This window comes from Capra hircus, chromosome 2 (assembly GCF_001704415.2).
Source record: "Capra hircus breed San Clemente chromosome 2, ASM170441v1, whole genome shotgun sequence".
Classification (NCBI taxonomy): Eukaryota; Metazoa; Chordata; class Mammalia; order Artiodactyla; family Bovidae; genus Capra; species Capra hircus.
The window spans coordinates 42,033,266-42,048,801 of record NC_030809.1 but is presented as its reverse complement, the minus strand read 5'-3'; the positions used below and the strand labels follow the sequence as shown (position 1 = coordinate 42,048,801).

The 15,536-nt window shown below is 39.1% G+C and overlaps 1 protein-coding gene across 1 annotated transcript in view; it reads left to right on the top strand.

The window, feature by feature from the left end:
* The window catches only part of PARD3B (par-3 family cell polarity regulator beta), a 1,161,921-nt gene that overhangs the window by 1,070,110 nt on the left and 76,275 nt on the right, over positions 1-15,536 (top strand). The gene's annotated exons all lie outside the window — the stretch shown is intronic.

Genomic DNA, 15,536 nt, shown 5'->3' with positions numbered 1-15,536 from the left:
TGTACTCTGCATAGAAGTTAAATAAGCAGGGTGACAATATACAGCCTTGATGTACTCCTTTTCCTATTTGGAACCAGTCTGTTGTTCTATGTCCAGTTCTAACTGTTGCTTCCTGACCTGCATATAGGTTTCTCAAGAGGCAGGTCAGGTGGTCTGGTATTCCCATCTCTTTCAGAATTTTACTCAGTCATGTCCAACTCTTTGCGACCCCATGAACTATAACTCACCAACCTCCTCTGTCCATGGGGATTCTCCAGGCAAGAATACTGGAGTGGGTAGCTATCCCCTCCTCCAGGGGATCTTCCGAACCCAGGGATCGAACCCAGGTCTCCTGCATTGCAGACAGATTCTTTTCTGTCTGAGCCACCAGGGAAGACCCCACTAGTGAATTAACTATTCTATTAACTAGTGAATAATAGTGCCTTTATTCACTAGTTAATAGAAAACCATTGACTGGGTGTGGTGTGTTTGATTTGGTTGTTCAAATAAGATTTTGACAGAACATGAATTTTCAGAAAGTCATCTGTTTACTTCTTCCTTGTCTTCTTAGAACTGAATTCTGCTGGAATAGCAGTCAGTTGCAAGATAATTTGGTTAATATATTGGGTTGGCCAAAAAGTTTGCTTGGGTTTTCCAGTAAGATACTATGGAAAAACCCAAATGAATATTTTGACGAACACAACAAGTGTAGGGCTACTGTGTGTCTGATCCAGCATTAATGATAGCATGGATCTGGTAACTTCATGAATTTGCATGTTGAGGTGCATGTTTAGATCAACACTAGTTATGGCCAGTGTGCCCAATAACTTCTTCTGTCAGATAAGCTTCTCCTACTTGTGTACTAATATTATTTTGAATTATTAGAATCTTTTCTAAGCAACTACGTACTTAAGGTTCCTAATGGTTTTTAATACTCCAGGTCCAAGTTTAAATCTAAACTATAAGAATATTTCTAGTTCTATTTTATTTTTTTTAAAGAAATGAAAAAATTCAGAACTACATGAAAAAAAAGAGCTTGAAAGGGGCAGTCTTAATGCTGCTGCTGCTGCTAAGTCGCTTCAGTCATGTCCAACTCTGTGCAACCCCATAGACAGCAGCCCACCAGGCTCCCCCGACTTAACCAAAGGACAGATGTCATAAAAACGTCTTTAAAAACATTTTGATAGTATGTATCATAACAGGTCTGGTTCAAAAAACTAGTTAACCTTTAGGGAAGCTGATTAATTTTTTGTGTGTTAACTGCCACTGATTAGATGTTTATAACTTCTGTTTCATTAACTCAATAAATATTAATCAACAAGATGATATACCAGGCCTTGAGAATGCAATGGCTCAAAAAAGAGGCATTGTCTCAGTGCTAATGAAGCTTACAACCTGATGTCATGTGTAAACCAAATTATCAGACTGACAACTATGCATGAATACTGAAAATATTTTTTTTAAAATTTAGTGTATATAATATAGGATATTTTAAATAAAGCATAATCCTTTATTAAAAGTTGTTTTATTAAAAATTACTTCTGCTATATCAAAAATTAGCACCTATATATATATTAATGCCCCCACCCCTTTTAAATAAATATTGCTAGGCAACTGAAGTTCAACAATATGGCTTATGACCATAAGTGCATTCAGAATGCTCAGTTCAGTTCAGTTCAGTAGCTCAGTCATGTCTGACTCTTTGAGACCCCATGAATCACAGCACGCCAGGCCTCCCTGTCCATCACCAACTCCCAGAGTTTACACAAACTCATGTGCATCAAGTCAGTGATGCCATCCAGCCATGTCATCCTCTGTCATCCCCTTCTGCCCCCAATCCCTCCCAGCATCAAGGTCTTTTCCAATGAGTCAACTCTTTGCATCAGGTGGCCAAAATATTGGAGTTTCAGCTTTAGCATCAGTCCTTCCAATGAACACCCAGGGCTGATCTCCTTTAGGATGGACTGGTTGGATCTCCTTGCAGTCCAAGGCACTCTCAAGAGTCTTCTCCGACACCACATTTCAAAAGCATCAATTCTTCAGCGCTCAGATTTCTTCACTTTCACTTCAGTCCAACTCTCACATCCATACATGACCACTGGAAAAACCATAGCCTTGACTAGACAGACCTTTGTTGGCAAAGTAATGTTCTCTGCTTTTTAATATCTCAGACCATCATAATTTCACAAATTCCATCCCATTGCTACCATAGGTTCATATGAACTTTCAGGTCTGATGCCTCAGTTATTTGTTTAAGAAATAGAGCAACAGTAACTATAATGATCCCTGCCAACATGTGAGACAGCATTAAGAGTGAGAGAAACACTACTTTGGGGTCAGGCATATCTCAGTTCAGATATTGGCTTTGCTACTGTATGACCCTTTGGCAAGTTGCTTTAAGATCCTCTGAATTCCAGTTTCCTTATGTGTAAAATGAGGCAGAAGTAGAAATGGTCTCTTTGATTATAACTCATGATACTGACTATAGAGTGTTCCAGAGAATGTTCTCTTCCTAGTAACTGTAGCTGGGAGTAATTTGAACTTGCCCACTGGCTAAACTACAAAAAAAAGAAAAATTCTGAAGACCTTAAAATTTTGCTTTTACATTGTTTCATTTTTATAAATGCAAGTGTATTCTACATATACTAAAGAGCTTTAGACAATGAATATCTTTTGTTCATTGTTTAATAATTTAAAGAGATAATATGAACTCATAACAAATACTGTGAACAAACTATCACCCTTTTAAGATTTAGTCATATTTTGAAGGTCAACTTTATTTCTTTTAAGATGAGCAAAGAAGGTTGTCACAGAGTACAATAAACTAAAACAGCAGAGGAATAACTCACTCACATATTATATACAAGAAACAATTAGAAACCCAGTTCAGTAAGTACTAGATACTAGAGCCTAGTGATTAATGTAAATAACCGAAAGTCCACCAATGGGCTTTTATTCTGTTCCTTGAAAATACAGGACAGGTGAACAGACAAATTTCTTGGGGAATGCTTTTCCTAATACTGTTTTTCTCATCTTTTCCTCAGACCTTTGTCTTCTTCCAAGTAAGAGTTTATATGTCAGCCAGTGTTACAATGTCTCTATTTGTAGGTAGACAGATGGGGAAAGGAAATGAGGAGTGGTGTCTGGCTCTTTAATTAAAGACACAGAGCCAGAGTTTGCTCTTCAAGCTTATTGGCAAGACACATATGGACACGTACCCACACACACACACACACATACACTCACATACAAAGTGCATCTGATGGATGAAGCCAAATTTGTAAATTGTATCCACAATCATAGTTTCTATGGTAACTGTATCTTAGACCCGAGATACAAACAGAGCTGGGCAGGAGATGTCTGATTTTATTTTCTCTAAAGATAATCAGAAGAGAGATTGTTGAGGCTATGGCCCCTGTACATATAGCTAGGACTTGGATGGTGCTAGCATGAGATTTAATGTTTAAATCCCAGTAAATGTTTTATAACTTTATAATGTTGCAGATTACTTTACTTTGTTATTCAGCTTTAAAATAATTATAATCATGTAACTACATTTGGGTACTTATTAATAATGTGTAACTGATTAACATAATGTGGAAGTTATATACAAGGTAACATTTATAAATGTGTGTGGGTTAGAAAAAACTTTAAAGATTTGTACTGTTAACACTAACATTTTATGAGGAAGGAAATTTTAGGCACAAAATGGTTAAAAAGGCTTACCCAAGAGTTATTTTTTAAATATTTTTATTTGCTGTAGTTTCTAAACTAGCAGATGTTCTAAGCAAGTCTATAAGCTGAATACCCAGTTATTTGACAAAATTACTGAAATTAAATTAGAGAAAATAAACACTTCAGAAATAATCATTTGAACGAGTGTGTGTACTTTTGCTTCTCTGGATACGTATTCGTAAATACATATTTCAGGAATAATATACTTCATGTTGCAAAAGGAAAATAATTGAACAGCTTTTTTTGATTAGTTCCTTTTTGTTTAGATGGGATATTGTCAGTTGCCCTTCCTCCAAACTTGTAGCATTTTAGCAGAATGTCTTAATATGGGAAGATTATCAAAGTCAAGTTCATAACTTTTTAGATGTTTTTATTGAGTTTATTTCTTTAAAAATCTTCCAGCTAAACCTATGGCTAGGTAAAAGCAATGTAATTAAAAGAAAGCTTCTGGAAACTGCTCACAAATATCTGTCATGACACCAACTTGAAATGAAAGGCATATTTCCTAAAATGGCATCTAAATTTTTATACTTTGCATTTTAATCTTATAATGTGTCTGGCAGCATGAAACTCATTTTTTGGTAATGGATCTGAGTAAGACATATTTGTAAATGAGGATGTTATGTATAGGTGAATAAGCTGTATTGCAACTTTGCACAGTCTTTCCATCACAGCAGCTTTTAAATTTCCTCAGGAAAATTGACTGATGGGACATAAATTACAACATTGGCAAAAATGTGTCCTAACCTGTGGGAACTGGAAAACATGTTAATTTTGAATTGTTTCCGCTTTTTATCATCAGACATTTGCAGAAAATCTTGTGTGATTTATTCTTTTATTTATAATGAATTGTTAAAAAATGTTTGAAAGGGCATTAAATCTTCCTCTCTGCCATTAATCTGCAAGGGGGGGAATAAGGGGGGTTAAATGGCCTCTTTAGTATATTGCTTTATGAAACTGCTGATTCTTGCAATACCAAGCTAGAAATACATACTAATTTAAGGAACACAGAATGTAGGCAGCAAGCTCCTTGCTTTTGTAGAGAAAAGACTAATAGCTTTATTTTAACAAGGCTCTTAACACCCCAGCCAGCAGCAGGCATTGAGTGAATGAAATTGGGAGAACTCCCATGGACTAAAAGCATCTTAATTCAGCATTCCCTCGACTTGCCCCCTCCTCAAACCCCAAGCCCTCCTAATAGGCTGCCATAGGCTGTCATAATCCAGACAAAGAAGATCAGCACGTGCAAGGCACACCAAGGTATTAGCTTTTCAACTTGTTTTGAATAAGCTCTCTGAAGTTTCACTTCCTGAGCAGTAGAAAGATAGATATGTCCTAAATCCAAGGCTAAGTTCTAACATTATATTGTTGTAGAAAAAACTAGGTTTCTGTTATGGCTTAATTCAAGATTATTTCTATCAGACATATATTTAGGTCATTACATTAAAAAAAGAAAAAACACTGCATGATACCAAGTGAGATAAAGGGCTTCCTTAAAAAATTAATTGGATCAAAGCTGCTGACCTTATTTTTTTATGATAAGAGAAATTACCTAATAAGGAGTTCTTCAAGGAGGAACAATTCTGAGTCTTTTTGAGCATAGAGCAAAATGAGAAATGAGCTTATAAATGCCTCTGCCAGTTCTCTCTCCCCTCAATCTTTCCAAAAGTGGCTTGACTTCCCAAGGACCTGAAAAGAACTTATAATTAGTGCCTCTTTAGCAACCCTTATATTTCCTACTTTCAGTTCACAGCTATTTGCAAGAATCTTTGTCCCCAACACAATAATTTGTATTGCCACCATTTCTGAAATAGTAAAAGTGATCAAATCACAAGAGGAGACTAGATAAATTATAATTTACCCATAAATCAGATATTATATTGCCATAAAAATTCACGTTTGTAGAAATATATCTGCTAGCACAGGAAAATGCCAATAATAAACAGGTGGGGAAAATTCTATATACCACTAAAATATTTATATATTTGTAAATGTTAACAGAGGTCATCTTTGGGTAATTTAGGGAGAAAAAAAAAAAACCTGTTAAATCTGTTTTTTAAATAATTGAACACAAATGTATTCCTATCATCTCCCTTGACTAACAGGTGTTTCTCTGAGCAGGAAATGGCTTGTCTAATCTCCGTATCTTAGAGTACTTAGCATATGGCTCTCTACTTAAGAGACACTAACAAATGTTTATTTACTTGAAAGTATTTATCTCATTTTCTGAGCATGATAGCATAAGACAGTATATCCAGTGGTTGTTTATTTATTAGACTACCGTAAAGAATTTCAACCCCATAAAGTCTGGCTTTCTCTCCCCATCAGTCCTTTGAAATCACACTCAATAAAGCACCAATCAGCATCTCATTGCCAATTCCCACATATCCTTTTGCAGACTTTATATCAGTCACTGTTCAGTTGCAGAGAACAATATATACTCTGGCTAGTTTAAGCAGGAACAAATTTATTACACATATTAACAGGCTTACAGAATCATAAGGAACATTAGGAAGCAAATTCTTAGAAAAGCTTTCAGGAATGATTTCCCAAGCCACAAGACAGAACCAGGCTACCCAGGGAGCTTCTGCCATTTCTTTGAGGAAACTTTTGGCTCCACGGGTTCAATCCCTGGATCAGGAAGATCCCCTGGAGAAGGAAATGGAACCCACTCTAGTATTCTTGCCTGGAAAATCCCATGGACAGAGAATCCTGGAAGGCAGACTACAGTCCATGGGGTCACAAAGAGTCAGACATGACTAAGTGAGTAACACTTTGGCTCCACAAGTCACACGGTAAAGGCCTCTATCAGGAGCCACCATAGCTAGGAAGGTAGAAGGTATCACAAGCAGGATTCATCTTTAGTGCCACCAGCTCCAAAGCTACCTTAGCAAGGGAGGAGGGTCACGTAAAGCTTGTCAACACACTGTCTATGCCTTAGATCTTGTCTTACTGAAGCTCTTGGCTGCTTTTGACACTGTGAACCACACTCTCTTTCAAGGAACTCTTTCCATTAGTTCCTAAAATAACACTCTCTCCTCATTCTCTCCTTGACCAACTACTTTTACTCAGACTCACTCCTGGGTTTCAACTTTTTTTTTTTTTTGGCCTGTCCCTTAAAGTACAGTATTTCTAAGGTTGTTATTGGCATTCTCTCCCTTTGTTGCATGTCTTGTCTTTTATTCTGTTGGTAGTTGCCTCCTGGGCATTCTAATTATTTCCCAAGGTTTCAGATACCATCTATAAGCTGAAGGTTTCTCAATTCTACATCTCTAGTCCAGATTTTTCTTCTATGTTGCAAATTTTTATATTCAGTTATCTCTCAGACATTTCTATCAGATGTCCCAACTCAAGCTTAATATATCTAAGTGTTCCAGTGATCCCTCCTCCCACCCCTACCCCATAAATCTGTTCTTTCTTTAGTCCCATCTTGGCAACAGCTGAAAAGCCCACCTAGTTGCTAAACTCAGAAAACGTAGGCACAATTCCAAACACATCCTTCCCATTAAACCTCAGTCAGTTTTATTAAAGTTACCCTCGTAACATCTTTGAACGTCAGGAAGGGCGGCAGTGAGGAGATACCCCTCACCCAAGGTAAGGAACAGCAGCTGCACTTTGCTGGAGCAGCCATGAAGACATATCCCACGCCCAAGGTAAGAGAAACCCAAGTAAGATGGTAGGTGTTGCAAGAGGGCATCAGAGGGCAGACACACTGAAACCATACTCACAGAAAACTAGTCAATCTCATCACACTAGGACCACAGCCTTGTCTAACTCAATGAAACCAAGCCATGCCCACGGGGCAACCCAAGACAGGCGGGTCATGGTGGAGAGGTCTGACAGAATGTGGTTGACTGGAGAAGGGAATGGCAAACCACTTCAGTATTCTTGCCTTGAGAACCCCATGAACAGTATGAAAAGGCAAAATGACAGGATACCAAAAGAGGAACTCCCCAGGTCGGTAGGAGATCAGTGCTACTGGAGATCAGTGGAGAAATAACTCCAGAAAGAATGAAGGGATGGAGCCAAAGCAAAAACAATACCCAGGTGTGGATGTGATTGGTGATAGAAGCAAGGTCCGATGCTGTAAAGAGCAATATTGCATAGGAATGTCAGGTCCATGAATCAAGGCAAATTGGAAGTGGTCAAACAAGAGATGGCAAGAGTGAAAGTTGACATTCTAGAAATCAGCAAACTAAATTGGACTGGAATGGGTGAATTTAACTCAGATGACCATTATATCTACTACTGTGGGCAGGAATCCCTCAGAAGAAATGGAGTAGCCATCATGGTCAACAAGAGAGTCCGAAATGCACTACTTGGATGCAGTCTCAAAAATGACAGAATGATCTCTGTTCGTCTCCAAGGCAAACCATTCAGTATCACAGTAATCCCAGTCTATGCCCCAGCCAGTAATGCTGAAGAAGCTGAAGTTAAACGGTTCTATGAAGATCTACAAGACCTTTGAGAACTAACATCCAAAAAAGATGTCCTTTTCATTATAGGGGACTGGAATGGGAAAGTAGGAAGTCAAGAAACACCTGGAGTAACAGGCAAATTTGGCCTTGGAATGTTGAATGAAGCAGGGCAAAGACTAAAAGAGTTTTGCCAAGAAAATGCACTGGTCATAGCAAACACCCTCTTCCAACAACACAAGAGAAGACTCTACACATGGAAATCACCAGATGGTCACCACCAAAATCAGATTGATTATATTCTTTGCAACCAAAGATGGGGAAGCTTTATACAGTCAACAAAAACAAGACCAGGAGCTGACTGTGGCTCAGATCATGAACTCCTTTTTACCAAATTCAGACTGAAATTGAAGAAAGTAGGGAAAACCGCTAGACCATTCAGGTATGACCTATATCAAATCCCTTATGACTATACAGTGGAAGTGAGAAATAGATTTAAGGGCCTAGATCTGATAGATAGAGTGCCTGATGAACTATGGAATGAGGTTCGTGACATTGTAGAGGAGACAGGGATCAAGACCATCCCCATGGAAAAGAAATGCGAAAAAGCAAAATGGCTGTCTGGGGAGGCCTTACAAATAACTGAGAAAAGAAGAGAAGCAAAAAGCAAAGAAGAAAAGGAAAGATATAAGCATCTGAATACAGAATTCCAAAGAATAGCAAGAAGAGATAAGAAAGCCTTCTTCAGTGATCAGTGCAAAGAAATAGAGGGAAAAAACAGAATGGGAAAGACTAGAGATCTCTTCAAGAAAATCAGAGACACCAAGGGAACATTTCATGCAAAGATGGACTCTATAAAGGACAGAAATGGTATGGACCTAACAGAAGCAGAAGCTATTAAGAAGAGGTAGCAAGAATACACAGAAGAACTGTACAAAAAAGATCTTCATGACCCAGATAATCACGATGGTGTGATCACTCACCTAGAGCCAGACATGCTGGAATGTGAAGTCAAGTGGGCCTTAGAAAGCATCACTACGAACAAAGCTAGTGGAGGTGATGGAATCCCGGTGGAGCTATTCCAAATCCTGAAAGATGATGCTGTGAAAGTGCTACACTCAATATGCCAGCAAATTTGGAAAACTCAGCAGTGGCCACAGGACTGGAAAAGGTCAGTTTTCATTCCAATCCCAAAGAAAGGCAATGCCAAAGAATGCTCAAACTGCCGCACAATTGCACTTATCTCACACGCTAGTAAAATAATGCTCAAAATGCTCCAAGCCAGGCTTCAGCAATACATGAACTGTGAACTTCCTGATGTTCAAGCTGGATTTAGAAAAGGCAGAGGAACCAGAGATCAAATTGCCAACATCTGCTGGATCATGGAAAAAGCAAGAGAGTTCCAGAAAAGCATCTATTTCTGCTTTATTGACTATGCCAAAGCCTTTGACTGCGTGGACCACAATAAACTGTGGAAAATTCTGAGAGAGATGGGAATACCAGACCACCTGACCTGCTTCTTGAGAAATCTGTATGCAGGCCAGGAAGCAACAGTTAGAACTGGACATGGAACAACAGACTGGTTCCAAATAGGAAAAGGAGTATGTCAAGGCTGTATATTGTGACCCTGCTTATTTAACTTCTATGCAGAGTACATCATGAGAAACGCTGGACTGGAAGAAACACAAGCTGGAATCAAGATTGCTGGGAGAAATATCAATAACCTCAGATACGCAGATGACCCCACCCTTATGGCAGAAAGTGAAGAGGAACTAAAAAGCCTCTTGATGAAAGTGAAAGAGGAGAGTGAAAATGTTGGCTTAAAGCTCAACATTTAGAAAACAAAGATCATGGCATCCTGTCCCATCACTTCATGGGAAATAGTTGGGGAAACAGTGTCAGACTTTATTTTTGGGGGGCTCCAAAATCACTGCAGATGATGACTGCAGCCATGAAATTAAAAGATGCTTACTCCTGGAAGAAAAGTTATGACCAACCTAGATAGCATATTCAAAAGCAGAGACATTACTTTGCCGACTAAGGTTTTTCTAGTCAAGGCTATGGTCTTTCCAGTAATCATGTATGGATGTGAGAGTTGGACTGTGAAGAAGGCTGAGTGCCGAAGAATTGATGCTTTTGAACTGTGGTGTTGGAGAAGACTCTTGAGAGTCCCTTGGACTGCAAGGAGATCCTACCAGTCCATTCTGAAGGAGATCAGCCCTGGGATTTCTTTGGAAGGAATGATGCTAAAGCTGAAACTCCAGTACTCTGGCCACCTCATGCGAAGAGTTGACTCATTGGAAAAGACTCTGATGCTGGGAGGGACTGGGGGCAGGAGGAGAAGGGGATGACAGAGGATGAGATGACTGGATGGCATCACTGACTCAATGGATGTGAGTCTGAATGAACTCCGGCAGATGGTGATGGACAGGGAGGCCTGGCGTGCTGCGATTCGTCGGATCGCAAAGAGTCGGACATGACTGAGCAACTTAACTGAACTGAACTTAACATCTTTATGTTGCTCCCTTATCTCCATCCTTTTGAATAGCCCCTTGTTTAGGCCCTTATCAGCTCTGACTTAGACTGTCCCTGGAACTCAATACTATGACAAAAATAATCTCTCTACCCTCTCAATATGTACTGTCACTTATAGAATATCACTTCTCAGTGTGTTCACCATCAACTGATGGTAAAATCGAGTTCCTTGGCACGAGCTCCTCCAAGATCCAGTCCATGTCAGTTTCTCCAGAGTCTCGGGTGACAGACTTGAATCTTATCTCAGATATCCCACATCCTAGCTTTATAACTTTAGGCAACTGCCCGATTTTCTCATCTGAAAAATGGGACAACCATTGAAGATAATTGGGAGGAATGTATGCTGCTGCTGCTGCTGCTAAGTCGCTTCAGTCGTGTTAACTCTGTGCAACCCCATAGACGGCAGCCCATCAGGCTCCCCCATCCCTGGCAAGAACACAAGAGTGGGTTGCTGTTTCCTTCTCCAGTGCATGGAAGTGAAAGTGAAGTCGGTCAGTCATGTCTGACTCCTAGGACTGCAGCCTACCAGGCTCCTCTGTCCATGGGATTTTCCAGGCAAGAATACTAGAGTGGGTTGCCCTTGCCTTCTCTGAGAAATGTATGGGCTAATGCAAATAAAACATTTAACCTTGTTCTTGACACTCAGGAAGGGCCAAATAAATGTTGAATTATAGCAACCAAAGAAGAACTAAAAAAAATGGAGAGATAGTCCTTGTTCTTGGATGGACTTAATATTGTCAAGCTGTCAGCTCTTCCCAGCTTGATGTATAGAGTCAATGTACCCCCAATCAAAATCCCAGCAAATTATAAACTGATTCTAAACATTATGTGGAAAGGCAAAAGACAGAATAGGCAATACAAGATTGAAGGAGAAGAACAAAGTTGGGAGACTGACATTACCCAACTTCAGGACTTACTATAATGCTACAACAATCAAAACAGTGTGGTGTTGGTGAAAGAATTAACAAATATCAATGGAACACAATAGAGAACCCAGAAATAGAGGAATATAAATATAGTCAAGTGATCTTTGACAAAGTTTCAAAGACAATATAATAGAGCAAAAATAGTCTTTTCAACAAATGGTGCTGGAACAATGGGACATGCATATGCAAAAAAAAAAAAAAAGAGAATCTAGACAAAGACCTTACAGTCTTCACAAAAATCATCACAGACCTAAATGTAAGAGGTAAAACTATCTTCCAAAACTCCTAGAAGATAACATTGGGAAAAAGTCCAGATAATCTTAAGTTTGGTGATGACTTTTTAGATTTAACACCAAAAGCACGATTCATGATGTATTAAACATATGGGAACTCTCCATACCTTCCTGTCAATTTTGATTAAAACCTAAAACTGCTCTAAAAAATAAAAGTGATTTAAAAAATTGCACTGGTGGCAATAACCATAATAGTAACCATAATAATATTAATAGTACCAGTGATGTTGTTGCTACAATTACTAATATCCTTTCCCTTACAGTCTCTCTTCTTTTACCAAGATATTGACATTCCCTGGAAACACAGTGCTCGTTTTAGACTTCCAGGTTGTTTCAGTTTTGTTCTCTCTGCCAAAAATGCCTTCTCCTGCTACTCCCATCCCCTCCTCCTCCTAAAGAACTCCTCCTCATTCGCATTCAAGTTTTAGAGGAAACTTCAACACCCGTATGAAGCTGTCTTCAACTCTCCCAGGTGGACTCTGGTGTCTGTTCTCTCAGACTCCCACTGCCTCCTCCTTCAGACTGACACTCCAGCAGTGATCTCATCGCACCATAATTGTTTGCAGGCCTGTCTCCTTTATATTTAAAGCAATGAAGAATTCAAGCCCCTGTTCTTTGCTTTGAATGTGGTGCCTAGCATGGCTTTAGAGTAAAGAAGGTGTTTAATAATTTCTAATTGAATGACTACATTAAAGATGCTTCAGTGTCAACAGAGAAGCACACAAATACATATACAATTGGAGAAGAATGACTTAATCAACTAGACTTAATTGGATTGATTTACAACACTGTGTTACCTTCAGGTGTATAACGTAGTGATACAGTGATTTAGTTACACACATGTAAGTGTATATCTTTTCTCTTTTATTCTTTGCCACTTTAGCTTATTATAAGATATTAACACAGTTCCCCATGCTTTACAGTAAATCTTCCCAATTTAATCCCCCCTCCACTTCTCCTTTGGTCACCAAAAGTTTGTTTTCTGTGTCTGTGAGTCTGTTTCTGTTTTGTAAATAAGTTCATTAGCATCCTTTTCTACATTCTGCACATAAATGATATCCTGTCACATTTGTCTTTTTCTATCTGACTTACTTCACTTAGTTTGATAATCTCTAGGTCCTTCTATGTTGCTGCAAGTGGCACTATTTCATTCATGTTATGACCAAGGACTATTCCAGTGTGTCTGTGTGTGTGTGTGTTTGTGTATGTGTATACCACATCTTCTTTATCCATTCATCTGTCCATGGACATTTAAGGTGGTTGCACATCTTGGCTATTGTGAACAGTGAACACTGGAGTGCCTGTATCTCTTTAAATTAGAACTTCCATCTTTTCCATATATATGCCCAGGGGTGGGATTGCTGGATCATATGGTAATGCTATTTTTAGTTTTTTGAGGAACATCCATTCTGTTTTCAACAACAGAGTAATTTCTGATGTATAAGCATCCCATCCATCTTTTGAAGCCTAGCCTTTGTTCTACTTCCGTGAAGTTTTTCCTAACACCTTCATCTGTGTTCCTGGTAGTAACATCCTGAATAACGTTGGTTCATACATGGCCCGACAACATTCTTCAGATATTTCATTTCTGATCCTTGTTTTCCTAACAAGACTAAAAGTTCCTTAAAGATAACCATCATCCTACATTTAATATAATCTAGCATGCCAGTAGCTTACCAGACAAACCACTGCATATGGGCAGTCTCTCAAGACACCAGAATGTTAACTGCCCCCATTAGGCCATACCAGATCAGATAAGAACCCTGAAATTATTAACTTGAAGTTTGGTGGCCACTTGAAAAGGAGTTGGTGATGGACAGGGAGGCCTGGCGTGCTGTGATTCATGGGGTCGCAAAGAGTCGGACACGACTGAGAGACTGAACTGAACTGAACTGAAAAGGATTAGCTGTAAATGTCTAAAGTCACACTAAGACATAAGCACAGTGTTTCTCTAACAACTAGAATTAATAATCTTCAATGTAGTTCTGGTATTTACATTAATTCTTCCTCCATAAAAAAAATAGGTCAAAATAAACCTTAGATAGGCGTGACTAAGAACAACACTGTAATCAATCGCTTCTTTTTTAGTGCCATTTATTTGTCCCCTAATTGTCTGATACCATCCTTGCCCTTAGTCTTTGTTTAAAAGGTCAGCCATTTAAATCAGGGCTTTATCCCAATGCAGAGATTTCTGTCTCTCTGTAGCTGCTTCCAAGTCTATATGTACAGTCTTCATCCTACCTAGGTAGCTACTGGGCTGTCTTCCTCTCAAATAATTCCAGCTCCTCCTGTTCCATATACTGATAAAATATAAAGAGGTTTTGCATAGGCGCTCTTGAAGTGCCTCCTGTAGTCATTGGACACCAGAAACAGTCTTTCTTACTCTAAATGTGAGTATATGCTTATCTTGCAATATCTCTCCCAACAAACCCTCCCTCCACACACCACCTAAGCTGGGGTGCTGGTTTGCTTGAGATCTGGGACTTCTGGTAGGAAGGAAATAATTCCAGATTTAGTACTACCTAGAAAATTTTTCTCTACTACCTTGACACTGTGACTTCCTGTGTTTTATGCTTCCCCCTTCCGTACCCATTATATGAGGCCTCCCCAGCGCCAGAGCGAGCACGCAAGTGGCCAAAAATCCACATATGTTGACATGGACAGGTGGGGAATTGATCAGTCAACAGGTACCTTCAAATTACTTGTATGTGTTTATCCCATATGTGTTTTTAGTTGTTACAACAGATATGCAAAAACTATATGTAAAGTCTTTAGATTCATGAAGCTAACACATTTTATCGAGAACCTACTGGGGCCAAGCCACTCAGTGCCCTTCAGAATCTAAGACTTGTGGAAGAAACCTGAAGAGAGGTAGACACAGGAAGTATAATACATTGAAAGGGACAAAACCAACAAGACCAACACTGGATAGAAAAGAGTTTGTCACGTCTCTGTGGTTGCTCATCAAGTCTCTGACAGAGCTCAGCGAGGTTCAGATGATCAGAGAGGGCTTCAGAGAATCCGTGGAAGAACTAGGTGGTTGCTGCCAGTCCCAGGCAGTAAAGAAAGGTTCCATGAAAATGTACTTTTAAATATACATTCTTGTCCCAGCCAAGAGAAGCCTAAGGAGACGTGATGACTCTGTGTAATATGGTGCCCTGAATGGGATCCTGAACAAAAAAAAAAATTAGGTAAAATCTGAATAAACTACGGACTTTAGTTATCAATACAGTATCACCATTGATTTACGAATTGTAAGAAATGTACCGTATGAATATGAGATGTTAGTCATAGAGAAACTGAGTTTCAGATATGTGAGAGCTCTCTGTACTATCTTCTCAATTTTCCTGGAAGTCTAAAGCTGCTCCGAAAACTAAAGCCTATTTTAAAAGGGAATAAAAGCGGTTATAAAAATCTACAGAATACCCCTGGCATGGTGACAAGGAGAAGTCAGTTTGACAATGACCCTCTTTTGAAAGAAGTGACTTTGTTGTTAAATGCCATGTTTGTGGCTCGATCGTCAATTCCTATAACGATACTGAGTTCTTGCTTGCTTTTCCATGGTTGATTTTTGGCAGGCAGCAGCAGCATTTGTGCACTGATTATAATTTTGAGATGCATTGTCAGTAACCAGGGTGCATAATGGATCTTCA